This window comes from Coturnix japonica, chromosome 10 (genome assembly GCF_054131305.1).
Source record: "Coturnix japonica strain WE chromosome 10, WE-NBRP24, whole genome shotgun sequence".
NCBI lineage: Eukaryota > Metazoa > Chordata > Aves > Galliformes > Phasianidae > Coturnix > Coturnix japonica.
Genome location: NC_140672.1, coordinates 11,420,362 through 11,446,297, shown reverse-complemented (window position 1 = coordinate 11,446,297; position 25,936 = coordinate 11,420,362). Strand labels below are relative to the sequence as shown.

Genomic DNA, 25,936 nt, shown 5'->3' with positions numbered 1-25,936 from the left:
CAGCAGTGAAAGGGAAAAGCAGCAGTGAAAGGGAAAAACAGCAGTATAAGGGAAAAGCAGCAGTGAATGGGAAAAGCAGCAGAGAATGGGAAAAGCAAGATTAAAAGGGAAAAGCAAGACTAAAAGGGAAAAGCAGCAGTGAAAAGGTAAAGCAGCTGTGAAAGGAAAAAGCAGCAGTGAAAGGGAAATGAAGCACTAAAAGGAAAAAGCAGCAGTGAAAGGGAAGAGCAGCAATGAAAGGGAAGAGCAGCAGTGAAAGGGAAAAGCAACAGTGAAAGGGAAGAGCAGCAGTGAAAGGGAAGAGCAGCAGTGAAAGGGAAGAGCAGCAGTGAAAGGGAAGAGCAGCAGTGAAAGGGAAGAGCAGCAGTGAAAGGGAAGAGCAGCAGTGAAAGGGAAGACGAGCAGTGAAATGGAAGAGCAGCAGTGAAAGGGAAGAGCAGCAGTGAATGGGAAAATCAGCAGTGAAAGAGAAAAGCTGGACTAAAAAGGAAAAGCACGAGTGAAAGGGAAAAGCAAGACTAAAAGGGAAAAGCACGAGTGAAAGGGAAAATCAAGACTAAAAGGAAAAATAGCAGAGAAAGGGAAAAGCAGGACTAAAAGGGAAAAGCAACAGTGAAAGGGAAAAGCAGCAGTGAATGGGAAAAGCAGCAGTGAATGGGAAAAGCAGCAGAGAAAGGAAAAAGCAGCAGTGAAAAAGAAGAGCAGCAGTGAAAGGGAAGAGCAGCAGTGAAAGAGAAAAGCAGCAGTGAAAAAGAAAAGCAAGACTGAAAGAGAAAAGCAAGACTAAAAGTGAAAAGCAAGACTGAAAAAGAAAAGCAAGACTAAAAGGGAAAATCAGCAGTGAAAGGGAAAAGCAGCAGTGAAAGGGAAGAGCAGCAATGAAAGCTAAGAGCAGCAGGGGAAGAGAAAAGCAGCAGTGAAAGGGAAAAGCAGCAGTGAAAGGAAAAAGCAAGACTAAAAGAGAAAAGAAGCAGTGAAAGGGAAAAGCAAGAATAAAAAGGAAAGCAGCAGTGAAAGGGAAAAGCAGCAGTGAAAGGGAAGAGCAGCAGTGAAAGGGAAGAGCAGCAGTGAAAGGGAAGAGCAGCAGTGAAAGGGAAGAGCAGCAGTGAAAGGGAAGAGCAGCAGTGAAAGGGAAGACGAGCAGTGAAAGGGAAGAGCAGCAGTGAAAGGGAAGAGCAGCAGTGAATGGGAAAATCAGCAGTGAAAGAGAAAAGCAGGACTAAAAAGGAAAAGCAAGACTGAAAGGGAAAAGCAAGACTAAAAGGGAAAAGCACGAGTGAAAGGGAAAAGCAAGACTAAAAGGGAAAATAGCAGAGAAAGGGAAAAGCAGGACTAAAAGGGAAAAGCAACAGTGAAAGGGAAAATCAGCAGTGAATGGGAAAAGCAGCAGTGAATGGGAAAAGCAGCAGAGAAAGGAAAAAGCAGCAGAGAAAGGGAAGTGCAGCAGTGAAAGGGAAGAGCAGCAGTGAAAGGAAAATCAGCAGTGAAAAAGAAAAGCAAGACTGAAAGGGAAAAGCAAGATTAAAAGTGAAAAGCAAGACTGAAAAAGAAAAGCGAGACTAAAAGGGAAAATCAGCAGTGAAAGGGAAAAGCAGCAGTGAAAGGGAAGAGCAGCAGTGAAAGGGAAAAGCAGCAGTGAAAGGGAAAAGCAGCAGTGAAAGGGAAAAGCAACAGTGAAAGGGAAAAGCAGCAGTGAAAGGGAAAAGCAACAGTGAAAGGGAAAAGCAGCAGTGAAAGGGAAAAGCAGAGTGAACGGGAAAAGCAAGACTAAAAGGGAAAAACAGCAGTGAAAGGGAAAAGCAGCAGTGAATGGGAAAATCAGCAGTGAAAGGGAAGAGCAGCAGTGAAATGGAAGAGCTGCAGTGAATGGGAAAAGCAGCAGTGAACGGAAAAAGCAGGACTAAAAGGGAAAAGAAAGACTAAAAGGGAAAAGCACGAGTGAAAGGGAAAAGCAAGAATAAAAGGGAAAAGCAGCAGAGAAAGGGAAAAGCAGGACTAAAAGGGAAAAGCAGCAGTGAAAGGGAAAAGGAGCAGAGAAAGGGAAAAGCAGCAGAGAAAGGGAAGTGCAGCAGTGAAAGGGAAGAGCAGCAGTGAAAGGGAAGAGCAGCAGTGAAAGGGAAAAGCAGCAGGGGAAGGGAAAAGCAGCAGGGGAAGGGAAAAGCAGCAGTGAAAGGGAAAAGCAAGAATAAAAAGGAAAATCAGCAGTGAAAGGGAAAAGCAGCAGTGAAAGGGAAAAGCAGTAGTGAAAGGGAAAAGTAGAATGAAAGGGAAAAGCAGCAGTGAAAGGGAAAAGCAGCAGTGAAAGGGAAAATCAGCAGTGAAGGGGAAAATCAGCAGTGAAAGGGAAAAGCAGCAGTGAAAGGGAAGAGCAACAGTGAAAGGGAAAAGCAGCAGTGAAAGGGAAAAGCAGCAGTGAAAGGAAAAAGCAAGACTAAAAGAGAAAAGAAGCAGTGAAAGGGAAAAGCAAGAATAAAAAGGAAAGCAGCAGTGAAAGGGAAAAGCAGCAGTGAAAGGGAAGAGCAGCAGTGAAAGGGAAGAGCAGCAGTGAAAGGGAAGAGCAGCAGTGAAAGGGAAGAGCAGCAGTGAAAGGGAAGAGCAGCAGTGAAAGGGAAGACGAGCAGTGAAAGGGAAGAGCAGCAGTGAAAGGGAAGAGCAGCAGTGAATGGGAAAATCAGCAGTGAAAAAGAAAAGCAAGACTGAAAGAGAAAAGCAAGACTAAAAGTGAAAAGCAAGACTGAAAAATAAAAGCAAGACTAAAAGGGAAAATCAGCAGTGAAAGGGAAAAGCAGCAGTGAAAGGGAAGAGCAGCAGTGAAAGGGAAGAGCAGCAGTGAAAGGGAAGAGCAGCAGTGAAAGGGAAGACGAGCAGTGAAAGGAAAAAGCAAGACTAAAAGAGAAAAGAAGCAGTGAAAGGGAAAAGCAAGAATAAAAAGGAAAGCAGCAGTGAAAGGGAAAAGCAGCAGTGAAAGGGAAGAGCAGCAGTGAAAGGGAAGAGCAGCAGTGAAAGGGAAGAGCAGCAGTGAAAGGGAAGAGCAGCAGTGAAAGGGAAGAGCAGCAGTGAAAGGGAAGACGAGCAGTGAAAGGGAAGAGCAGCAGTGAAAGGGAAGAGCAGCAGTGAATGGGAAAATCAGCAGTGAAAGAGAAAAGCAGGACTAAAAAGGAAAAGCAAGACTGAAAGGGAAAAGCAAGACTAAAAGGGAAAAGCACGAGTGAAAGGGAAAAGCAAGACTAAAAGGGAAAATAGCAGAGAAAGGGAAAAGCAGGACTAAAAGGGAAAAGCAACTGTGAAAGGGAAAATCAGCAGTGAATGGGAAAAGCAGCAGTGAATGGGAAAAGCAGCAGAGAAAGGAAAAAGCAGCAGAGAAAGGGAAGTGCAGCAGTGAAAGGGAAGAGCAGCAGTGAAAGGAAAATCAGCAGTGAAAAAGAAAAGCAAGACTGAAAGGGAAAAGCAAGATTAAAAGTGAAAAGCAAGACTGAAAAAGAAAAGCGAGACTAAAAGGGAAAATCAGCAGTGAAAGGGAAAAGCAGCAGTGAAAGGGAAGAGCAGCAGTGAAAGGGAAGAGCAGCAGGGGAAGAGAAAAGCAGCAGTGAAAGGGAAAAGCAGCAGTGAAAGGAAAAAGCAAGAATAAAAAGGAAAAGCAGCAGTGAAAGGGAAAAGCAGCAGTGAAAGGGAAAAGCAGCATGAAAGGGAAAAGCAGCAGTGAAAGGGAAAAGCAGCAGTGAAAGGGAAAAGCAACAGTGAAAGGGAAAAGCAGCAGTGAAAGGGAAAAGCAGAGTGAACGGGAAAAGCAAGACTAAAAGGGAAAAACAGCAGTGAAAGGGAAAAGCAGCAGTGAATGGGAAAATCAGCAGTGAAAGGGAAGAGCAGCAGTGAAATGGAAGAGCTGCAGTGAAATGGAAGAGCTGCAGTGAATGGGAAAAGCAGCAGTGAACGGGAAAAGCAGGACTAAAAGGGAAAAGAAAGACTAAAAGGGAAAAGCACGAGTGAAAGGGAAAAGCAAGAATAAAAGGGAAAAGCAGCAGAGAAAGGGAAAAGCAGGACTAAAAGGGAAAAGCAGCAGTGAAAGGGAAAAGGAGCAGAGAAAGGGAAAAGCAGCAGAGAAAGGGAAGTGCAGCAGTGAAAGGGAAGAGCAGCAGTGAAAGGGAAGAGCAGCAGTGAAAGGGAAAAGCAGCAGGGGAAGGGAAAAGCAGCAGGGGAAGGGAAAAGCAGCAGTGAAAGGGAAAAGCAAGAATAAAAAGGAAAATCAGCAGTGAAAGGGAAAAGCAGCAGTGAAAGGGAAAAGCAGTAGTGAAAGGGAAAAGTAGAATGAAAGGGAAAAGCAGCAGTGAAAGGGAAAAGCAAGACTAAAAGGGAAAAGCAGCAGTTAAAGGGAAAAGCAGCAGTGAAAGGGAAAATCAGCAGTGAAGGGGAAAATCAGCAGTGAAAGGGAAAAGCAGCAGTGAAAGGGAAGAGCAACAGTGAAAGGGAAAAGCAGCAGTGAAAGGGAAAAGCAGAGTGAACGGGAAAAGCAAGACTTAAAAGGGAAATACAGCAGTGAAAGGGAAAAGCAGCAGTGAATGGGAAAATCAGCAGTGAAAGGGAAGAGCAGCAGTGAAAGGGAAGAGCTGCAGTGAAAGGGAAGAGCTGCAGTGAAAGGGAAGAGCAGCAGTGAATGGGAAAAGCAGCAGTGAAAGGGAAAAGCGGGACTAAAAGGGAAAAGAAAGACTAAAAGGGAAAAGCACGAGTGAACGGGAAAAGCACGAGTGAAAGGGAAAAGCAAGAATAAAAGGGAAAAGCAGCAGAGAAAGGGAAAAGCAGGACTAAAAGGGAAAAGCAGCAGTGAAAGGGAAAAGCAGCAGAGAAAGGGAAAAGCTGCAGAGAAAGGGAAAAGCAGCAGTAAAAGGGAAAAGCAAGACTGAAAGGGAAAAGCAAGACTAAAAGGGAAAAGCAAGACTAAAAGGGAAAATCAGCAGTGAAAGGAAAATCAGCAGTGAATGGGAAAAGCAGCAGAGAATGGGAAAAGCAAGATTAAAAGGGAAAAGCAGAAGTGAAAGGGAAAAGCAGCAGTGAATGGGAAAATCAGCAGTGAAAGGGAAAAGCAAGACTAAAAGGGAAAAGCAAGACTAAAAGGGAAAAGCAGCAGCGAAAAGGTAAAGCAGCTGTGAAAGGAAAAAGCAGCAGTGAAAGGGAAATGCAGCACTAAAAGGAAAAAGCAGCAGTGAAAGGGAAGAGCAGCAATGAAAGGGAAAAGCAGCAGTGAAAGGGAAGAGCAGCAGTGAAAGGGAAGAGCAGCAGTGAAAGGGAAGAGCAGCAGTGAAAGGGAAGACGAGCAGTGAAAGGGAAGAGCAGCAGTGAAAGGGAAGAGCAGCAGTGAATGGGAAAATCAGCAGTGAAAGAGAAAAGCAGGACTAAAAAGATAAAGCACGAGTGAAAGGGAAAAGCAAGACTAAAAGGGAAAAGCACGAGTGAAAGGGAAAATCAAGACTAAAAGGGAAAATAGCAGAGAAAGGGAAAAGCAGGACTAAAAGGGAAAAGCAACAGTGAAAGGGAAAAGCAACAGTGAAAGGGAAAAGCAGCAGTGAAAGGGAAAAGCAGCAGTGAATGGGAAAAGCAGCAGAGAAAGGAAAAAGCAGCAGAGAAAGGAAAAAGCAGCAGTGAAAAAGAAGAGCAGCAGTGAAAGGGAAGAGCAGCAGTGAAAGAGAAAAGCAGCAGTGAAAAAGAAAAGCAAGACTGAAAGAGAAAAGCAAGACTAAAAGTGAAAAGCAAGACTGAAAAAGAAAAGCAAGACTAAAAGGGAAAATCAGCAGTGAAAGGGAAAAGCAGCAGTGAAAGGGAAGAGCAGCAGTGAAAGGGAAGAGCAGCAGTGAAAGGGAAGAGCAGCAGTGAAAGGGAAGACGAGCAGTGAAAGGGAAGAGCAGCAGTGAAAGGGAAGAGCAGCAGTGAATGGGAAAATCAGCAGTGAAAAGGGAAAAGCAGCAGTGAAAGGGAAAAGCAGCAGTGAAAGGGAAGAGCAGCAGTGAAAAGGAAAAGCAGCAGTGAAAGTGAAAATCAGCAGTGAAAGGGAAGAGCCACAGTTAAAGGGAAGAGCCGCAGTGAAAGGGAAAAGCAGTACTTAATAAGAAAAGCAGCAGTGAAAGGGAAAAGCCGCAGTGAAAGGGAAAAGCAGTACTTAATAAGAAAAGCAGCAGTGAAAGGGAAAATCAGCAGTGAAAGGGAAAAGGAGAAGTGAAAGGGAAAAGGAGAAGTGAAAGGGAAAAGCAGCAGTGAAAGGGAAGAGCAGCAGTGAAAGGGAAAAGCAGCAGTGAAATGGAAGAGCAGCAGTGAAAGGGAAAAGCAGCAGTGAAATGGAAGAGCAGCAGTGAAAGGGAAAAGCAGCAGTGAAAGGGAAAATCAGCAGTGAAAGGGAAAAGCAGCAGTGAACGGGAAAAGCAGCAGTGAAAGGGAAAAGCAGAACAGAAAGGGAAAAGCAAGACTGAAAGAAAAAAGCAGCAGTGAAAGGGAAAAGCAAGACTAAAAGGGAAAAGCAAGACTAAAAGGGAAAAGCAAGACTAAAAGGGAAAATAAGCAGTGAAAAGGAAATGCGAGACTAAAAGGGAAAAGCAAGACTAAAAGGGAAAAGCAGCAGTGAAAGGGAAATGCAAGACTAAAAGTGAAATGCAAGACTAAAAGGGAAAAGCAGCATGGAATGGGAAAAGCAGCAGTGAAAGGGAAAAGCAGCAGTGAAAGGGAAAAGCAGCAGTGAAAGGGAAAATCAGCAGTGAAAGAGAAAAGCAGCAGTGAAAGGGAAAAGCAGCAGTGAACGGGAAAAGCAAGAATAAAAGGGAAAAGCAGCAATGAATGGGAAAAGCAAGACTAATAGGGAAAAGCAGCATGAAAGGGAAAAGCGGCAGTGAAAGGGAAAAGCGGCAGTGACATGGAAAAGGGACAAGAAAATGCAGCCCTGAAAGGGAGAAGCAGAACTGATAAAGAAAAGGAGCCCTAAAAGGGAAAAGGAGCCCTGAAAAAGAAAATAAGCAAAGGAAAGCAGCCCTGAAAGGGATAAGCAGCCCTGAGAAAGAAAATAAGCAATGAAATGCAGCCCTGAAAGGGAAAAGGAGCCCCGAAAGGGAAAGGAACAGCATAAAGTAACACTGATAGGGAAAAGGAGTACATAAAGGGCAAAGGCAGCACTGAAAGAGAAAAGAAGCCCTGAAAGGGAAAAACATCAAAGCAAGGGAAAAGAAGCACTGAAATGTAAAAGGAACAAGCACAGGGAGCAGGCAGGTAGGCACAGCAAAGCAGCAAGCAAAGCCCAATCTCTCAGAGGGGGCCTGCTAACAGGAAGCCCAGCTATTGCCCTCCCAAAGAAACTCCACCATTTTGACATCCAAAACAGAAACTACGGTTTCGGTTCTCATGACTCTTCCCTGCGCTCCGAAATAAATGGTTTCGTGACATCCTCTACCACACTGCAACTGCTCAGAATAATCAAAATTATATCATTCATGACATAAGAAACTCACTTTTGCCTGGTGGCAACGACAGTCCATTCCCATCCTGTCCCTCCATTTAATGAACATTGCATTTGGCCTTCTAACAGCCTCCTGGATGAATCCACCAAAAGCAAGGAAGCACCCTGCCCTTACTCTGAAGAGAGAAAGAAAGCAAGGTTCATGGAAACAGGCACACAAGGCTCGCAACAAGACACGGTGCTCCAGATCATGCCAGAGATAGGACTACCACAGTGCCAGAACATGATTTACCACTAAAGGAAACATCTGGGAGCACATTCACAACTTCAGCACAAGCTGTAATGGCTCAGCATATTTAGCTTTCTTATCGTTCAGCTGGAGAACGAGATACTCCGAAGTATCAGTCAGCAAGCACTCGGATGAGCCTGCCCTCTGGTTTTAATGATGACAGACATCATTACTGCCACCTCTGACACCTTACCAGGAGATGCTTCCATTTATTAGCCTGGTCTTGATTCCTTCCATCAGCAGCTGCTCCTAAACTGACCTCCATTCATACAGTGATACCACTGACTTCTAGCACGAGCTGACCTGCAAGACAGAGAAGAGAAAGCAGGATGGCAACAAATACTGACATAGCACAATCTAATATTCTTGAACAGCCGCAAAAGAGACAAAACAGGAGAGAAACGCATCCGCAGCAACACCCCAGTTCATAAAGAAATGCAACTCCAGCCTGGCCTCAGCAGCCCTTATATATTTCTTACACATTTGATTAAGCCAACTGCAATTTGAACCAGGAGAATTCACAGTCTCTTGCAAATGTCACCGTAAAGCAGAATAGGACACAGCAAAAAAAAAAAAAAAAAAAAAAAGAAAAAGAAAAAAAAAAAAGAAATATAAAGAAAAAAAGCAAGCCAAAAACCAGGGAATCAAAGTTTAAAAAACCACAGAAAACAAATAGAAAAAAAACACATACTATCTGTAACAACAGAAAGACTAGCACAGTGTGAATATACTACAAAGGTAAGGAAAGAATGGCTCACCCACCACTGAGGATGGAAGTGCACAGAACAAACTCCACAGAGGAGAAACCATCAAAAAAAATTCCACCCAGGGGCAGTCAGCCTTCAAAAATGAGCTGTAAGAGAGGTGCAGCCAGGCTCCATCCCTTCCAGTCACTCAGCTGCATTGCCCTCACCTGCACTAACCAGGGCTGACCAGGTCCCTTCCCTAGGTGATAATCAGTGGCTCAGACTGTGATTCAACAGTTCTCATACAGCGTATATAAAGAAAAATAGCAAAACATAGATGAAAAACACAACAACAAATAAACCATGAAGGATTTTAGGAAATAACACAGAATTAAAAAAAATAATAATAATAAAAGCAAAGAAAAAATGATAAATCAAACAAAAGAAAAAAACTAAGACAAGGAAAAACAGAAAAAAACTTATAAAAAAACCAAAAAACAAAAAACAAAAAACAAAAAACAAAAAAAACACGACATAGAAAACACCAAATAGGAAAGAAAACCATAGAACTGCAAAGGAAAAAAAATAACACAGCAAAGCAAAGCACAGATGATAAAAAACAACAAGGAAAACACACCTCCCTGACATGACATCTTGCCTCCTGAGCAGGTCACAGTGTCCCTCACTCAGATGTAGAGCAGGAAGGAAGCTGAGACCCCATGTGTTCCTTGCTGCGCACTCCCATCTAAAAGGTCCATATGCTCTGAAGAGTGAGCAAAGCCTCAAAATGGTGGTAAGGTAACACTTTGCTATAGAAAGGGAAAGGGGAACTTCACAGAAACCAAGACAAAGGGTAACTGTACATTTAAAAGTGCAGGGAAAGGGGGAATTGCAGACACTTAGTCAAAATAAAGCCAGAGAAGAGGGCAATAAAGATAAGAAGAAACTGTCCGGAGACCTCTGACAAGAAGGATTAGATCCCCCCCCGGGCAAGATGATGCCGACATGGGAGAACAATAACAGCAGATAACACCAAGAAGAAAACAGAAGAAGACTTTCACCCCAAAACATCGGCAAGGGTCACGGGGAATGGGGTCAGGGGGAATGAGGGAATGGGGTCGCGGGGAACGGGGCCATAGGGAATGTAATGAATATGTAATCAAACTGAGGAGGAGACTATTGTTTATGTATTAGCTTAACCTATATCTGTAACACACTTTTCTCTTTACGGTGTGCAAGTTTGGAGGAGCTATCCCCCTTGCACCCGGCGCTGCGCAACGCTGGAATAAACATACCTGCTTTATAACCCATCTGTCATGGTTTAATAATTTTGTAATTTTTGCTATCAGTATTCCACATCATAACATCATATTAAGCATGAATAATTTTACTGAATCTGCAACTTACAGAAGAAGACTACATCTCCCAGGGAACAACACGATAGGTCACGGGACCTGGACTCTATATTAACTCTGTCGCAGAACAGACTGACGTCTTTCGAGTTCTGGCGTTCAGGGGAGTGTGTGGGAGCCTTCAGCCGTTCGCCTAGATTCACAGTAGGCCTCTCGGTTACGGGACTCATTCTCTCTCCTATTTTGCTTGATTCGTTAGCTCAATTTCAATTATATTGTATTATATTGTGTTATCCTGTATTTCGATATAGTATTTAGTAAATAAGTGTGCCTCCTTAGATCGTTGCCGCTGTTTTTCTTTTCCTAATTAACTTTTCCTTTCGGCCTAGGGCCCCTCTGGGGCCTACGGCCCCCTGTCACGGACGCAGGTGGATTTTTAGTTCAAACCGTGACAGATTTTGGTGGAGAATGCGGGCAAATTGAGTTGCTGTTTTTCTGTGTTTTCTTCTGTTGCTCTTTTAGCTTTTAACAGAGCTACGAGTTTTTTTCCCTGTTAAGGAGCTATCTCGTGTTTGGGATTCTGCACCTGCGAGCTTGACCTTGAAAGTCCAGGCGGACTGCCAATACTCCGGTATATTTTATAAACACTGCTGAGCTTTGTTTTCTTTTACTTTTTTCTCTCTATTGGAGGAAAAAAGATGTTTTCTCTACTAAATTTGTTTTACCAGGGACTGTGTGCCATTGGTTCTTTTTTTGAGACGCTCCGAACATATTGGGCCATGTTTAAGCTAGCCACTTTTCCTTATGGAGCTATACAATTGTATAATGGATTGAAAGCATGGTTAGCAATGCTCACTTCGTATCTGTATACAGCTCCAGAGGGAGCAACTAATGCAACTAATTATACAGAAATGGTGATTTTTAAGCGTGCTCCTCTTTCTTTCTATGAATCCTTTATGCAGTTTTTGAATGATCAGTGGGTCACACTCTTAATCTCCCTGATCTTACTGTTGATTATTGTAATAATCTCACTCAGTATCTGGATTTATAACATCCGGAGGAAGTCTTCCCTAGAACCAGAGAATACTGAGTGGCAGGGAGTGTGGAGAGGTTTTGAAGAGATTCTCAAAGGACAGACATCTTCAGTGTTATGGAGCTTCACTCCTGAACACTTGAAGAATCCTGAGAGTTTGATTGCATATTTGAGGCAGGAATGTTGTGGCTCAGGCGGATCTCAGGAGGCACAAATGATTTTGGGCCTAGCTAATGCTTATCGGGCCTTAGTCAATACCATTCCTGAGAGGGAAGTTTTAGAAGCTGAGAGAGAGAGTCTCAGGGCCGAGAAGGAGAGTCTTAGAGCTGAGGCAGAAAAACTTTGGACTGAGAAGGTAGAGAGAGAAAAAGCTTTTGAAGCTGAGAGAAAAGATCTCCTGTACCAACGAGACTCAATCTGGTACGAGAGAGAGAGTCTTAGAGCTGACGCAGCAAAACTTTGGGATGAGAAGGTAGAGAGAGAAAAAGTTTTTGAAGCTGAGAGAAAAGATCTCCTGTACCAACGAGACTCAATCTGGTACGAGAAAGAGAGTCTTAGAGCTGACGCAGAAAAACTTTGGGATGAGAAAAGCTCCCTGCAATCCCAACTCAACACTCTCCAGTCCGAGTACAGCGCCCTCCGGTCCGAGCACGACGCTCTCCAGTCCGAGCACGGCGCCCTCCGGTCCGAGCACGACGCTCTCCAGTCCGAGCACGGCGCCCTCCGGTCCGAGCATGACACTCTCCAGACTGAGCGCGATGCCCTCCGGTCCGAGCATGACACTCTCCAGACTGAGCATGATGCCTTCCAATCCAACTGCGACACCCTCCAGTCCGAGCACAACACTCTTCAGTCTGTGCATAATGCCCTCCAGTCCGAGCATAACGCTCTTCAGACTGAGCACAATGCCCTCCAGACCGAGCACAACACTCTTCAGTCCGAGCATAATGCCCTCCGGTCCGAGCATAACGCTCTTCAGACTGAGCACAATGCCCTTCGGACCGAGCACAACACTCTTCAGTCCGAGCATAACACTCTTCAGACCGAGCACAATGCCCTCCAGACCAAGCTCAACACTCTCCAGACTGAGCGCGATGCCCTCCGGTCCGAGCATGACACTCTCCAGACTGAGCGCGATGCCCTCCGGTCCGAGCACGACACTCTCCAGTCCGAGCACAGCGCCCTCCTGTGTAAGTGCGTCGATCTCCAGGTCAAACATGACTCTATTGACTCGTTGTACACTGACCTCAAGGCCGACTACAACGCCCTCAAAGCCAGTCGCAGCACCCTCCGGTCTGTGTACGACGAGCTCCTGTCTGACTACGACGCTCTCCAGTCTGAGCACGACGCCCTCCAGTCTAGTTATAACGTCCTCAGGGCGGAATGCGACACCCTCAAGTCTGAACCGTATGTACTCCAACTTAACCAACCACCGGGGGCACCAGATACAATGTTGGTTGCCCCTGTAAGAGGGCGAAAAACAAAACGAGTTTCAACTCAGATAGAGAAAATGCAGAAGGAGTTAGAAGAGCGGAGGGAGTTAGGAGAGCAGGACTCAGGAGAGCAGGGGGACTCAGGAGAGCAGGGGGACTCAGGAGGTCAGGGGGACTCAGGAGAGCAGGAGGAGTCAGAAGACCAGAGGAAGTCGGCGGAGCAGAGAAAGTTAGGAGAGAGGAAGAAGGAGGAAGGTCGCCTGGAGGAAATAACACAAGCGTCAGAGTCAGGGTCAGAGTCAGACGAGGAGCCAAAAGCTAAATTTTCTTTACGAGAATTTCTCGAGTCCAAACTTATAGATGGGGCAGCCTCATCAACACAGCTGCCAACATCAACACCTGGGACTCTTGATAGAGCAAAAGGTGAGCAAAGTATTACGACCATTATTGATCGATCTTTTAAACTGAGTGAAATTCGAGATCTGAGAAAGGATTTCACACGTCAGCCAAAAGAAAATATGGTCACTTGGTTACTTCGCTGCTGGGACAATGGTGCCAACAGTGCGTGGCTCGATGGCAGTGAAGCTCGCCAACTGGGTAGCATTTCCAGGGACTCACGTGTGGACAGAGGTATAGGCACATGCCAAAATCGGTCCTACACCCTCTGGAAGCGGATGTTGATAGCGGTAAGAGATAGATTCCCCTTTAAACGGGACTTGGAGCCTGAGAAAAAGAAATGGACTGATATGGAGAAAGGTATCCAATTTTTGAGAGAAAGGGCTCTGGTGGAAATGCTCTACAGCCCCCAGTTCAATCGTAACAATCCAAACCAATTACATGATCCTGAAGCAGTCCACGTTCCACGACAAATGTGGCGTGACTTTACAAAGGCAGCTCCAGAAAAGCATGCCAGTGCACTTGCATTGGTATATGGCAAAGGGGAAAGAAAGCCCCCTGTAAATGAGCTAATTAGCAGACTTCAGGAGCTTGAATTATTTATAAGCGCTACAGAAGTTAAGCTTTATACTTCAGCCATTGTCCAAATGGGAAAAAAAATAGTGGAAAGGTTAGACAAAGTGGAGGAAACACAAAGTGATATTATTGACAAATTGGCTAATGTGCCTGATGTAGATGAATCCACGGTGGTACCAGATGATGGAAACCAGGATTTCCACGATCGCCTATTGAGAGAGCTAAACAACATGAGTTCCTCTCGACCTGTATCATCGAAAATCTCAACCATAAAAAAGAGACGTCCTCGTATTCAAGCAAATGACAACGATAAGACACCTCGTATTCAAGCAAACGACAATGATAAGACCATACGTTTTGCTTTGTTGTATTTCTTGAGTAATCATGGGGAGGATATAAAGAAGTGGTATAACTCATCCACTTCTGCACTTCAGGCACGAGTGAAAGAATTACAATCCAAAACAACCACCAAGGTGAACTCTTCCAAACGGGGGAAAGTTCCAGTTGCTGCAAGCCGCCGAGGTAAACAATAGAGGGGCCCTGCCCCCAGCCAGGGGGGGGAAAGGGACAATAGAGTATACTGGACTGTGTGGATTAAGTGGCCTGGCACATCTCGACCACAGAAATATAAAGCCTTGGTGGACACTGGTGCACAATGCACCCTAATGCCCTCAAGTCACCAAGGGACACAACCAATATATATCCATGGAGTGACTGGGGGTTCCCAAGAATTGACTATGTTGGAGGCCGAAATAAGCCTCACTGGTAAAAACTGGCAGAGACACCCTATTGTGACTGGTCCAGAGGCTCCATGTATACTGGGAATCGATTACCTTAGGATGGGATATTTCAAGGATCCCAAGGGGTATCGATGGGCCTTTGGGATAGCTGCTGTAAACACAAATGGTGTTAAGCAGCTGTCAACTTTACCTGGTCTGTCAGATGATCCTTCTGTTGTGGGGTTGCTCCAGGTAAAAGACCAAGAGGTACCAATTGCCACCAAAGTGGTTCACAGACGGCAGTACCGCACCAATAGGGACTCATTGCTCCCCATTCACAAGCTAATTCGCCAATTAGAAAATCAGGGAGTGATTAGCAAAACGCACTCGCCTTTTAACAGCCCCATATGGCCAGTGCGTAAAACCAGTGGGGAATGGAGGCTGACGGTAGATTACCGTGGCCTGAATGAAGTTACACCTCCATTAAGTGCTGCTGTACCAGACATGCTAGAACTCCAGTATGAACTGGAGTCAAAAGAAGCTAGGTGGTATGCCACCATTGATATTGCTAATGCCTTCTTTTCCATCCCATTGGCTGCAAAATGTAGGCCACAGTTTGCTTTTACCTGGAGAGGTATTCAGTATACCTGGAACCGTTTACCCCAGGGGTGGAAGCACAGCCCAACAATTTGCCATGGATTGATCCAAGCTGTTTTGGAACAGGGTAATGCTCCTGAGCACTTGCAGTATATTGATGACATTGTGGTGTGGGGCCATACAGCAGCAGAGGTTTCCAAGAAAGGGAAACAGATAATCCAAATTCTTTTGAAAGCTGGTTTTGCCATTAAGCGCAGCAAGGTGAAGGGGCCTGCCCAGGAAATCCAGTTCTTAGGCATAAAATGGCAAGATGGACGTCGTCACATCCCAGCAGATGTGATTGACAAAATCACTGCTATGTCTCCGCCCACAAATAAAACAGAGACCCAATCTTTTCTGGGAGTAGTGGGCTTTTGGAGAATGCATGTCCCAAACTACAGCCACATAGTGAGCCCTCTCTATCAGGTAACACGGAAGAAGAATAATTTCTCATGGGGTCCTGAGCAGCAGCAGGCTTTTGAGCAGATAAAACAAGAAATAGCCCGTGCCGTGGCCTTGGGGCCAGTACGGACGGGACAGGATGTGAAGAACATCCTCTACACTGCTGCTGGAGAGAAAGGTCCCACCTGGAGTTTGTGGCAAAGAGCCTCAGGAGAGACCCGAGGCCGACCCCTAGGATTTTGGAGTCGAGCATATAAAGGGTCTGAGGAGCGCTACACTCCAACTGAGAAGGAGATCTTAGCCGTGTATGAGGGGGTTCGGGCTGCTTCTGAAGTAGTTGGGACAGAGGTTCAGCTTCTTCTAGCACCTCGCTTGCCAGTAATAAACTGGATGTTTAAAGGACAGGTTCCCTCCACCCATCATGCTACTGATGCCACTTGGAGTAAGTGGATTTCATTAATTACTCAACGAGTTCGAATGGGAAAACTCAGCCGTCCTGGAATTCTAGAAGTGATCATGGACTGGCCTGAGAGTAAAAAAATTGAAACACCACCTACAGAAGAGGTATCACGTGCTAAAGAGGCACCACCATACAATGAGCTACCAGAAAACGAAAAGAAATTTGCCCTATTCACAGACGGATCATGTCGTATTGTAGGGAAGCATCGCAGATGGAAAGCTGCTGTATGGAGCCCCACACGACAAGTTGCAGAGGCCACCGAAGGTAAAGGAGAATCAAGTCAATTCGCAGAGGTAAAGGCTGTTCAGCTGGCTTTAGATGTGGCTGAACGGGAGAGGTGGCCAATGCTTCATCTTTATACTGATTCATGGATGGTGGCAAATGCCTTATGGGGGTGGTTGCAACAGTGGGAGGATGATAATTGGCAACGAAAGGGTAAACCTGTTTGGGCTGCTGAACTGTGGAAAGACATTGCTGCCCGAATAAGGAACATTGTTGTAAAGGTGCGCCATGTAGATGCTCATGTGCCTAAAAGTAAGGCTACTGAAGAACATAAAAATAACCATCAGGTTGATCGAGCTGCCAAAATTGAGGTGGCTCAAATAGACTTGGACTGGCAGAACAAGGGTGAATTATTCCTAGCTCGGTGGGCCCATGAGACTTCAGGTCATCAAGGAAGGGATGCAACATATAAGTGGGCCAGAGACCGAGGGGTGGACTTAACTATGGACGCTATTGCTCAAGTTATTCATGATTGTGAAACATGCGCCATAATTAAACAAGCCAAGAGGATGAAACCTATGTGGGGGGAAGGGCGATGGCAAAAGTATAAATATGGAGAGGCATGGCAGGTTGATTATATCACCTTGCCACGATCTCGCAATGGTAAGCGTTATGTACTCACCATGGTGGAGGCAACCACTGGGTGGCTCGAAACATACGCAGTACCCCATGCTACCGCCCGAAACACCATATTAGGGTTGGAAAAGCAAATCCTGTGGCGGCATGGCACTCCGGAAAGAATTGAATCAGATAATGGGACCCATTTTAAAAATTCCCTTGTAACCACTTGGGCCAAAAATCATGGCATTGAGTGGATATACCATATTCCCTATCATGCACCAGCTTCTGGTAAGATTGAACGATTCAATGGGTTATTGAAAACTATGTTGAAAGCAATGGGTGGCGGAACGTATAAAAATTGGGAGAACCATTTAGCAGAAGCCACCTGGTTGGTCAACACTCGAGGATCTAGTAATCGTAATGGTCCTAACCAATCCAGCTCCCTACGTACCGTGGAGGGAGATAAGGTTCCTGTAGTACACATAAAGAGTGTGTTGGGAAAAACAGTTTGGGTCCTTCCAGCGTCTGGAAAGGGCAAACCTCTCCGGGGTACTGTCTTTGCCCAGGGACCTGGGTGCACATGGTGGGTGATGGACAAAAATGGGAATGTTCAATGTGTACCACAAGGGAATTTGATGTTGGGGGAGTGCAGCCAATGATTTTCCTGTAGATATATAGGTAGAGTCTCAGAAAATATTTCAATTAGGTACAGAATAGTTCAATTAGGTATAGGACTTAAGATAGAGTGGATTAATGTTAAGGAAACACTTTTCTCTATATACCTTAATTAGGCATTCTGTAAGCAAGTTTTCCATCTGGACTCTATATCCTGCACTGGCCATGCATGTGTAGAGCACACATGGAAAGAAGTATAAGTCAAAAGGAAATCTGCTGTGGTGGCTGGGAAAGGATGAGTGCACCTTGATGTGGGGGACGCCCTACTAGCGCTGCCTTTCCCCTCTACCGCTGACATGTTTTCCTTTTTCTGGCAGGTTTGCCATTTTCTCAAAATTAACAAATAGTAGGTTAGGTTATAGAGTTTTGTTCTCAACTTAGGGATTTGTATGGAATAAATATAAATTGTTGAGAAAAATAAGGTTGCTGATTATTCACAATTATACATATGAGTGTGTATGTATGTATAAACATAATGTAATGATGTAGAATAAGGGGTGGAATGTCATGGTTTAATAATTTTGTAATTTTTGCTATCAGTATTCCACATCATAACATCATATTAAGCATGAATAATTTTACTGAATCTGCAACTTACAGAAGAAGACTACATCTCCCAGGGAACAACACGATAGGTCACGGGACCTGGACTCTATATTAACTCTGTCGCAGAACAGACTGACGTCTTTCGAGTTCTGGCGTTCAGGGGAGTGTGTGGGAGCCTTCAGCCGTTCGCCTAGATTCACAGTAGGCCTCTCGGTTACGGGACTCATTCTCTCTCCTATTTTGCTTGATTCGTTAGCTCAATTTCAATTATATTGTATTATATTGTGTTATCCTGTATTTCGATATAGTATTTAGTAAATAAGTGTGCCTCCTTAGATCGTTGCCGCTGTTTTTCTTTTCCTAATTAACTTTTCCTTTCGGCCTAGGGCCCCTCTGGGGCCTACGGCCCCCTGTCACGGACGCAGGTGGATTTTTAGTTCAAACCGTGACACCATCTCTGGATTATAGAGTTTGATTCCGCGACTCAATTTGGCACCCCAGATGGGACCCTCTCTGTTCGGCTGCAGGACCAGCTGAGAAGGGGGACGCCTTTGGCGCGCCCCGAGATTTCTCGGAAGGACTCCCCTCCCTCATCTGATCACTGCAGGAGCAGACAAGAACCATCTATCGGCGGACCAGGTATGTGAAATGGGGGACCCGTAAGTCGTGAGGAGACGTCCTACGCAGGGCACAGTGGAGTCGGCGTGCTCCCCCCCAGGGATGTGAGCTCACGGGTTAGGTTAGGTTGCCGGCTGGGTTAGGACTCCCTAGGGAATGCTTACAAAGGGGCCAGTAAGTCGTACGCATGGTAAAAGAGCTATTGCTCACATTCAGGTGATTGCTAATTGGGCAGAGCTTGTCTGCTCTCTGGTACAGGGTGATTTGGGTAATCCTGGGATAATTGGTATCATACAGCGCTGTCTATATAGGTGACCTAAGTCAACAACTAGCACCGGTGTTCTTAACATCTTTGGTTAAGCTTAACAAATGATATATTGTAATTGTGTTTGAATTGTCGTGTGAGTGTGGTGTGAGTGAGACGCAGCACAGCTGCGGGGCGAGTGTGGAGTCCTGACCCGCGGTTCCGTCCTCCCGCGAGGGAAACGGCCGGGGACGGACGAAGCGAAAGTTGTCTCCAATACTTGTTTGTCTTTGTTTTAATACATGTTTATTTTGTATTATTAATTACTGGTTGTTGTAAAGTATGTGGTCATAAGTCATAACAATGCTGTTGTGTCAGAAGTGGTTTTACTTATAAAAGAATACGGTGGTTTATATTAAGTTACGATGGGAAAATCACAGAGCAAAGAGGTCCCTGCGCGCTCACCCCTGACGTGTATACTGGCACATTGGCGAGATATCGCTGGGGAACCAGGAGGAACCCTGAGCTGAAAAAAAATTCTGATTAAATATTGTAATCAGTGGTGGTTGATGTATAAGCTAGAGGACAGGGACAATGAACATATAGAGGGATGTCTGTGTGGTATGAGTATCAAGCCATTTATGTGATACTGTGTTCTGCCTGCGAAGAGGTGTAAGGGAGGTGGGTCAGTCAGTGATGGCTCTGTGGCGAGAGGTGTATAACTGAACGATATGGATTGCTAAGGGAAAGTTATAAGGTAGTAAGAGTGTTTATGGAAACTGAAGAACTGTGTTGTTTGATTTGTGGGTTTTGAAGGGAATGGGACAAACTGTTTTGCTGGTATAAGAAAGTGTAGTTGTTAATGTCATACGGAAGTATCGTTGAGGGTACGTGGAAGTGTAAATGAGGGTACAAATAGTGGAATAGTGTACAGAGGAAAAAGGGTTAAAGAGAAAGTGAGTTTATCTGTGCTGGCATGAGAACAACCCCCCCGCACCGTTCCCCTGCAATCAGAACTCTCAGAGTGGGAGAGGGAGCCAGGGTCAGAGACTGCTGCAGTAAACAGCAAAGGGGAAGGTGGAGAGGACAGGGCACTGGAAGTGAGAATAGCCTTCATGTGCAGAGATGTGGGAAATCTGAAATCTGGGCAGCACTGGATGGCTCTGGAGAGGAGGTGAAATGTAATGATTAGAGTTTGGAAAGCGAAAAAGTTTGGGAAGGACGCAGGTTGAGGAAGGCAAAGATAAAAACAGGGATGTCAGGTCTGAAGAGAGGAGTACAATAAGAAGAAAACAAACAAACAACAACAACAACAACAGAAAACAAAACAAACACCTGATTGAGAATCAGAGATGTTCAGGAAATTGAGAATAATAACAGCTGTTACTGTTGTGGTGCTAGAGTAGGGCCATAGGACCCAGGGATCCCCCACGAGGAAAGGGGATGGAGGCTTGAAGAGCCCAGGGAGGGCTCTGCTCCGCTGGAATGAAAGCAGTGTACAAACTGCAGTGGGACACTGGTAGAGAAATCTGACCAAGCTGAGTGAGAAGGAATTGTCTCTGATTGCAGAGCTGAACAATGAGAACTTGGGAAGTTTACCCTAGCAGATACACCGATGAAACTGCAGCTAAAGAAGCAGGATAAAGTAGTTCATTTTCTGATGGATATGGGAGCTTCTTACTACCCATAGATGGTTTTGTAACATTAGTAGGTGCTACTGCCCAACAAGAAAAGGCTTACTTTTGGAATTAATTAAATATAAGCTAAGAAAACAAGTAGGAATACAGGAATTCTTGTACCTGTCAGGTTACCCTGGCAAGAAATTTAATAAAACTGGAGCTAAGGGTCAAACAATATTGGCTGATTAAGAATTGTAAGTCTGACTATTAACACAAACTGGGAAAAACAATGTTATACCCCCAGGAGCCACAGCAATCTCAAATAAGACACACTTAGGGGTGTGGGCATCAGGGCCAAAAATTAAGTTAAAAGCAAGAGCTCACCCACTCAGGGTAAAGTGATGCCCTTTGAGGATATGTGACTGTAGAAGGATAAAAGAAATAATAGATAATTTTTTGAGTTTGAATTACTAATTGAATGGGAATCCAAGTACAAAACTCCAGTTTTGCCAATTTGCTAAATTTTTGATAGTTTGGTAGAAGACATGAGGACAAGTAATGGAATTGTTGAATGGATACACTCAGTAATGGAAAATCCATGCACTTTATCAACCAAGTTAAGGAATGACTAGGTGGAGTTTACCTTCTGGATTTGAGGGATGTCTCTTCTGCCTGGTTTGGCTAAAGGAAGCCTAAGGTTATTTGCCTTTGAATAGGAAAGCCCTAATAAAGGGAGAAGAGACTCAGTTAACCTGGACAGTGTTACCCAGGGTTGTGAGAACAGCTTAATGATTTTTGAGAACCGGTCAACTTGTGAGCCTGAGACCTGGGATCCTCCATCCTAGGGTGGAACTTTACCGGAGCATGTGGATGCCACAGCGACAAAAGGACTGTGTAGAATAGACTGAGAGTTTGCTGAGTTTCTTGGTTTACAGAAAGCACAAATAACTCAGAAATTACAGCTGGACTTTGAACCTTAAGGACTACCAAGAAAGAAGCCATCTGCTAAGCCAATGAGCTGCAAACTGCCAAGGAACTCCATACGTTCCCAGGAATGACAGGAGGGTGCTGACCATGGATACACAGCTACGGACTGATGGTAAACCTCAAACAGCTTGAAGTGAGTAAGGGATGGCCAGGGTGCCTGAGGGCAGTGGCTGCACTAGTGCTCAATATTCAAGAAGCCCATAAATCTACACTGGGCCAAAGGATACCAGTTTTAATATCTCATACAGTGTTTACTGTATTGGAGGCAAAAGGGGGGACATTAGTTCATTGGCTCTCACCCCAAAGATTCCTGAAATACCAGGCCATCCTGGTAGAGCAGGGTGATGTAGAAATAATTGTGACTAATATTGTCAACCCAGTATCTTTCCTTAGCGGAACACCCGGAGAACCAGTATTACATGACTGCTTTAAATCAACTGAAGCTGCACATTCCAGCCAGTCAGTCGAACCTGAAGGACGAACCCTTAGAAGATGCAGAAGACACCTGGTTTACCAGAAGCTGCAGTTTTATGAGACAAGGAGACTGTAAGGCAGGACATGCAGTAACTGCTACTGACCAGGTAACCGAAGCACAACCACCAGCTGTGGGGACTTCCCCTCAGAAGACTGAAATAACTGCCTTGACAAGAGCTTTAATCATATGGACAGATGCTAAATATGTGCCACACGCTCATAGTACCATCTGAAAAGAGCAAGGATTGCTCACACACAAGGAAAACAGCCTGATTTAAATCTACCAATGGTTATTATATGTTGTAAAAGACATCAGAAATGTAACACTGTACAGGAAACAGAAAATAAGATGATAGATCAGGTGGCAGAACAGGCAGTTGAAGAGGGCTTCAATTCCAGACGGTAAACTTAAAATCTCTGAAGCCAAGTCAAAACCTGTAAAATATTCTAAAGAGAACAGGAGTCCAATTAATAATTTAGAAAGGAAGAGAGCAAGCTGACAGATGTGTGCATGCCCAAATGGACACATTATTATGCCCTTTAGTATTTTATGGAAATTGGTTATAAGGGAAGATAAGAGAATATATTGAGCAAACCAACACTACAAAGTACAGTCCCAGTACCAGGAATAGGGCACAAGTGGGCCTCATGGGAGAGGGCCTTCCAGGGCAACAACAGCAAATTGAGTTCACAGAACTCCCAAGAAAAGGGGGGTACCATTGTATGAAAATTTCTGTAACCTTAGAAACAATTGAGGATGCTGCTGCAGATGCTTGATGGACAATCCAAAAGGAGATATCCTGTTTATCCAAAGATGCATTGCAACATGGAGTAGGCAGGGATAACACCGATTGGGGAATAGTTTTCTCTGGATCATGGGATAAACTTACTAGTTGCCAAATTTAGGATGACTAAAACAGCTTTTCTTAGCCTGCATCACCTTGCTACTCTTAGTGTGTTTTACTTGTGTTGTTATAAGATGTCTTTTGTGTCTGTACCAAGGTACTGGAAGGGAATACGAGGTTTGGAAGAGACATGAGCTGAGACAAAAGGTAGAGAGCGGAATCTATTTTGAGACCCATTAAGAATCTAGCAGGTAAAAGCCTGCTAGATTAAAGAAAAGGGGGGAATTGAAGAGTGAGCAAAGCCTCAAAATGGTGGTAAGGTAACACTTTGCTATAGAAAGGGAAAGGGGAACTTCACAGAAACCAAGACAAAGGGTAACTGTACATTTAAAAGTGCAGGGAAAGGGGGAATTGCAGACACTTAGTCAAAATAAAGCCAGAGAAGAGGGCAATAAAGATAAGAAGAAACTGTCCGGAGACCTCTGACAAGAAGGATTAGATCCCCCCCCGGGCAAGATGATGCCGACATGGGAGAACAATAACAGCAGATAACACCAAGAAGAAAACAGAAGAAGAATTTCACCCCAAAACATCGGCAAGGGTCACGGGGAATGGGGTCAGGGGGAATGAGGGAATGGGGTCGCGGGGAACGGGGCCATAGGGAATGTAATGAATATGTAATCAAACTGAGGAGGAGACTATTGTTTATGTATTAGCTTAACCTATATCTGTAACACACTTTTCTCTTTACGGTGTGCAAGTTTGGAGGAGCTATCCCCCTTGCACCCGGCGCTGCGCAACGCTGGAATAAACATACCTGCTTTATAACCCATCTCTGGATTATAGAGTTTGATTCCGCGAGTCAGCTCCTTGGGAAGCACAATGCCACCTGGGGAAAAGAGAAAGCAGGAACAGGACATGCAGGCGGCTTTCACCCAGCAGAAGGCCAGATTCTTCCGTCTGTTATCTGCTCCCCTTTTTAGTCCTAACAGGGCCCTGAGGATACAGAAATAGCAGTGCTTAGCAGAAGGACTCGGAGAAGGACCGGTAGAAACTGTCAGGAGGACAACTGGCATCGCATGGACACAAACAGGCTGTTGGTGCAAGGAAGGAAACAGCACCTGAGCATTTCACCAGACAGGTTCCCTCCTCTCTGTCTTCCTGCAAAGATACAAGGATAAAAACCTCATTTCCTCTGAGCAACAATTGGAAACAAGACCAGAAAATTATTAATTCAAAGGCACTTTTAGGAGATGTATAACAGAGTCCTTCCCAGTTACACGAGCTTACGCTGTGGCCTTTGGAGAAACAAGCTGCCTCTGTGGTCCTGAGGGTTCCTTTTTGTCATCTGTTGGGCACAGCAAGAGAGCTTTTCTTGTACAAATCTATGCCCTGTGTACCTTTCTCCATCCCAAAACCTAGAGTTGTGGTGCAGACACTGGATGCTGACCAGAGCAGTAAAAGAACAGAAGAGGGGAAAAGCAGATACAGGTAAGACACCTAAAAGAAAGGAAAAGAGCAGAAGAGAAGGAAGGATACGGTTAAGAACAAAGGACAGAAGATGGAAAGTGCTATAGAGGATTGGACTGGACATGAGCAGATCAGAGCTACACCAAGGTGTGGCTTCTCCCTGTGTCCCTGTCCACCACTGGCAACATCCCCCAATGACAGGGATGATGCTGCTCCAGCAGCTGATGGGGTTGTGGTCTGGGGTTACGTTCTATGCAGAGCCTCCACAACCTGCTACAGACCCCCAGTTCCCTGCCACTTCTTTTTTTTCCAGGTGTCTGCACACAAGGAACAGGTGTTCCCCATGCCCTGCATGCTGGTAATTAGTGTGGGCAATTACTGTGTGGGAATTGGGGGAGGGAAATTCAGGGGTGGGATAGTGAGGAGGAATTGGAGGGGGCTGGGAAATTGTTTGGGTGGGATTGTAGAGATCAGATATGACTGTTAGGATGGGGGATATTTGGTTGGAAATATTGTCATTTCTATTACTCATTGCTTTGTATAAGTTATCAAATGCTTTATGTTCCCTCTGCTACATCTCTGCTTGCAGTCATTTGTGCAGTGACAAAGGTCCTCAGCTCTACATGCCCACCTCCAAGGTAGGATGGAGCACCACAGATGGCAGTGTTCCACAGCTGCCACCAGCAGCCCCAGCTCGTCCCTCCACACCTGAGGTGTGAGTGGCTGTGAGAGGAATGTCTCTGTGGAAGTGCAGCTCATTCCTCCCCTCTGATGGGGGCAGAAGGCATCTGCATTTCCCTCATGGCTCTTATTTCCTGTGTTACTGTGGGAAATGAGCTGAGCCACTGTGCCTCCCTACTATGGCAAGCTCTGCAGCTCTGCCACTGTCTTTATACTCAGCTGCTCCTGTGTGTAATGCTCCACACTTGGACCCTGCAGAGCCCAAAGACCTCCTTGGCTGCTGTTACTCACCTGGACATTGAGGGTGCTGTGTCTCCAGTCTGTACCTGCTTCCAGGTGGCACTTGCAAGACACTGCGAGTCCACCTGGTTGGAACTGCAGTCAACAAACACAAATGTGAAAGAAATAAGAAAGGATTCTTTCATTTCACAGGCTTTCATCTCCATTGAAAGATGTTCTGCTGTGCAGCACAGCTGGGAGCATTTCATATGTGCAAAAAAGGGGGATAGGCCCTGGCTGTGCCCGGCCCCCTTCCGGCCCAGGCCCCAAAGCAGCCCCGACTGTGCTGGGTTCCCCTCTCACCTGGGCCCTGCAGTGGCCTCAGCTGTGCCTGGTCCCCCTCTGCTCTGGGCCCTGAGCTGGCCCCAGCTGTGCCTGGTCCTCCTCCATCCTGGGCCCCAAGGCCCTGCCTCTGCCTGCTCCCCCTCTGCTCTGGGCCCTGAGCTGGCCCTAACTGTGCCAGGCCCCCCTCTGGAACAGGCCCTGCCTCAAGCCCCGCCCCCTGTGGGCAGCAGTGCTAGTGCCTGTTGGTTTTGCTCTCTTCCCTCTTCTTTCCCTGTTCTCTTCACAAATGCTTTCAGATCCCCCAGGATGACATGCACTGACACTGCTGCCTTCTTCCTGCACAAACTTTCTGATAAGCTCAGCTTTTTCTACAGAGCAGCGTGCCTTTGGAAGTGCTTGGAGGATGTAAACTAACAGCGAGAGAACACTGAGCTCTTCTGGGTCTTTCTAGACATGGCAAAGGGACAGGAGAGTGTGCTCAGCCTCGAGTGGTTGCTTGTATGCAGAAATCACAGTTGTCAACATCTGTGCTGTTTTGCTGTAGGCAGTAGTGTGTGACAAGAAGCCTACAATTATCAATTTAGTGAACGTAATTAATTGTAACAGTTCCCCTTTCTTCTTCCCTTGACACTTGGGTTATGGAGTTCTCCTATGCTATGTGCCGGTGTAATACCTCTGAGCCACAGCACTGTTGCGTTTAGCAAAGCTCATGGCAACAGGCTTTGGCCAACTTCAGAGCTACGTAGATGATGAGAAGATATCCGATGATAGGAGAGAAAATGAACAAGCTCCAAGGTAAGTGTTGTTTTTTCCTTCTAGTCAGCACGCCATCGCTAAATCTTCCATGCTGTGACTTTTATCATGACAGTGATGATCCCTTAACCTCACACCTTTAGCACAGCACTTTCTGTGGAGATTCCCACCAGTGACAAAGTATTAGTGCCGCTTTTCTGCCTGTT

At 45.4% G+C, this 25,936-nt stretch overlaps 1 long non-coding RNA gene across 3 annotated transcripts; it reads right to left on the bottom strand.

Moving 5' to 3' along the window:
- Positions 1–6,970: 6,970 nt before the first annotated feature.
- On the bottom strand, positions 6,971–24,375 carry LOC146759332 (uncharacterized). 3 transcript variants are annotated; one of them, XR_014932416.1, is made up of 3 exons: positions 23,080–24,375; positions 7,912–8,021; positions 6,971–7,605 (listed from the first exon to the last, which is right to left on the bottom strand). It is a non-coding gene; the product is annotated as an uncharacterized LOC146759332 (long non-coding RNA). The 3 variants fall into 3 exon arrangements; XR_014932418.1 differs by lacking the exon at positions 23,080–24,375 and adding an exon at positions 8,632–8,842; XR_014932417.1 differs by lacking the exons at positions 6,971–7,605; positions 7,912–8,021 and adding an exon at positions 18,593–18,858.
- Positions 24,376–25,936: the final 1,561 nt, after the last annotated feature.